Source organism: Chinchilla lanigera, unplaced genomic scaffold (genome assembly GCF_000276665.1).
Source record: "Chinchilla lanigera isolate Chin_1 unplaced genomic scaffold, ChiLan1.0 scaffold00033, whole genome shotgun sequence".
NCBI lineage: Eukaryota > Metazoa > Chordata > Mammalia > Rodentia > Chinchillidae > Chinchilla > Chinchilla lanigera.
This window is the reverse complement of record NW_004955434.1, coordinates 8,711,850-8,714,902: the sequence shown is the minus strand read 5'-3', so window position 1 is coordinate 8,714,902 and position 3,053 is coordinate 8,711,850. Positions and strand designations below refer to the sequence as shown.

Genomic DNA, 3,053 nt, shown 5'->3' with positions numbered 1-3,053 from the left:
ATTCATTTAATTCTGTGTGCCAGTATCTTGTTGAGGGTTTTTGCATGTATATTTATTAAAGATTGGTTTAGAGTTCTCCTTTGTTGCATCCTTGTCTGATTTTGGGATGTGGGTAATGTTAGTTTCTGGCAATGACTTCAGGAGTACATTTTCCCTTTCAATTTTGTGAAAAAGTTCAAAAAATATTAATGTTAGAACTTCAAAGAGTCTTTGTAGAATTCAGCAGTGAACCCATCTAGACTTGGCCTTTTCTAGTTGGAAGGCATTTTATTACTGCTTCAATTTAATTGTCTGTTATTTGATTATTCAGGGTTTTAAAATTTTCTTGGTTCACTTTGGTAATTTATTTGTATCTAGGAATCTATTTCTTCTGATATCTCCAACTTATTGTCATACAGATTTTTTTCAATTAAACTGATGAATTTTATTGAGGTTAAAACTATAACAATTTGGGGTTTAAAAGTATAACTTTATTGCCATTAAAACTAAAACATTTTGCAATGCAAAATTGTTTTGCTCAAGGATTGAAATATTTCATTCAAATTTAATAAATTTGAACACTAGAAATTCAAACAATTTTCAAAAGTGGACTCACATTCATAAAATTTTATACATCATTTTAACTAAAATTTATACTACTAAGATCAAACATGCATCACCACCCAACATTCTTGTATCATGCTTTTTGTATGTTACATTACTTAATAACACTCCTCCTCGCTATGCAAATTTTATCATACATTTGCACCATTCTCCTTGGATCTTTAATCTTTGTCTTCATTTTTTATATTATCTTTCTTGAGAACTGTGTGGATTTCATCCATTAAGGTAGTTTCTTCACCTGAGTTTGAGAAAGATTCAGTCCAAGAGTACAGAATGTTTCTTCCAAATCCTTTTCAAGAAGATAACCACAATGGCTTTGATCAAAATAAACAAAGGCCATTAAGAGATCTCTGTCAATTGTGACCATCTGAGTCTTTTCTTTTTCTTTATCTTTAGAGGAGTTCTCTTTGCAATATCTGCTGATATCTCTTTTGTCATCTTGTTTGTTCATTTCTTCCTCATCCTGGTCATCCTCCTCATCCTCAGCTTCTGCTTTCATTGGGTTGTGCTCACCTTGATTACTCTCTTCTTTAGTTTCATCATCATCTTTAGAATCATCTTGTCTTTTATTTCTTCCTTTCATCTTTATGTTCTTTTTTACCTTTATCATCTTCTAATTTTCTCCATTTGGGTTTTGATTCATCAGTTTCATCATCTCTTTCTTCTTTCTTATCTTTTCTCTCATCTTTTTTGCTTTTCTTATTCTTTTCTTTTTTGCCCACTTTTTCAGGAAGAGATAGTAATGATCTGTATATTCTCACATCAAAGTCTCTTTGAAGAATTTCATTGGAAAGTTCTGCAAACAATGAAACCTCAAATGAATGTTCTTTATTATCCTCTAATCTGTAATCCAAAAGGACAGTCAAGGACATGATAATATAATCAAATTTGTTATTTTTGCTGCCCAGTTTGGATGTACAATAATGGCTGATTCATCAGGCAAAATTCATCTTCTTTCCTGACATTGGCATTCCATTTCCTCTTGGTGTTTACTCTCTTCTTCCTCTTTACCATCTTCAGATTTCCTATCACCCTCCTCTTCCTTTTCTTTCTCAGATCTCTCTAATTCCTTCTGTTCTTTTTGTTCTTCTTTAAGCTGTTCTGCCAATTGAGCTACTAATTGGTATTTTAATGCTGTGGAGCTATGAGCTTCACTTTTGAATTCTTTTCAGAGATCATTTACCTTCATTATCTTTGGATACAGCTTAGACCAATGGATAGGAATGGAACTCTCTTTAGCTTCACCATCAGCCTTCTCTTCTTCAGCCTGTTCTCTGTCAGTCTCTGTGTTCACCCTGAAGCTTCTCTACCAGTGGCTGCTTGTATCCTCAGGAGAGGGTTTCCCACTCTGAGTAGGTGGGAAGGAAAAGCCAAACATCTGGGAAAAATAAAATCACTGTGTCTGCATGAGTTGGAACTGTACATCCTTTGTGGGTCTCCTCAGGACGATGGTAGACAATCTCTGCAAAATGGTACCACTGTGTGGATATACTTAGATCAATGCCTGTCAAAGCCTTACAACAATGAATAGCAGCCTTAATCAACAAAGAGTAGTCCTTTTCTGGGTCTGGTCCATCCAACAAAGGAGACCAGTGGTCTCCAGTGGCCATGGCTTCATGCTTGCCTTTCATGCCCACTAGAAACTTAACAGGTTTATCACGGTGTTGAAATCCATCCTGAAGTTCTTGTGAATCTTCAGCAAGAGCACATGATTTATGATACAAATCTCCATGCTAGGGCTAGTCAGCAGCATTACCTTTGCACTATATAAGTGGTGAGCATCTGGAGGATCGAAAATAGCCATGTTTTTTTCCTAAGGACTCTGCTTCTCTGTGCATTACATAGAAATTTCAGTAATTTTCCAGTTGAAATGGTCTTAACAAAAGGAAAGCATTCACCCATGTAAACTGAGCATCAAAGAAGTTACTAGGTATTATAAACTCTGATAATGGTGTCTTTCCATCATGTCGTACCTAAGGCAAGCCAAATAAACTTGGAAAACTACATGGTATAACATGGAACAACATGTCAAACTCTCTGCAGTGATCATTCTCTCTCTCTTAGGGGAGGTCTGTCCTGGGCTCAATTCCTCTGAGGTGATCTTTCTCTGGATCTACCTCTTTCTCTTTCTCTTTCATGGTTTACAGCAAATTTTTCTAACATTATTATCTTTTTGGCATTAAGGTGGAGTTTTTCAGTCACCTTTTCTGTTAGGCACTTGATCTTCTGTGTCATTCCTTCCTGAAAATCTGGATGGTGCATCTAACCATTGTTCTGGTGGTGGCTGTGAAACTATACAAACAGGAGGCTGCAATAAATCAGCGTCTCTCAGATCAATCATGTTTTTCTGTCCCTAGTCTTGATGAACATATTAATTCCTTTATGAAGTCTAGTATAGAGTTCCTGTCTGAATTATTGCTCTACAGTTTGTGGGGGAAAAATCTCCCAAC

At 35.8% G+C, this 3,053-nt stretch overlaps 1 pseudogene; it reads right to left on the bottom strand.

Annotated features, from left to right (window-relative positions):
* Positions 1–367: 367 nt before the first annotated feature.
* LOC102009415 lies at positions 368–2,944 on the bottom strand (annotated as a pseudogene).
* Positions 2,945–3,053: the final 109 nt, after the last annotated feature.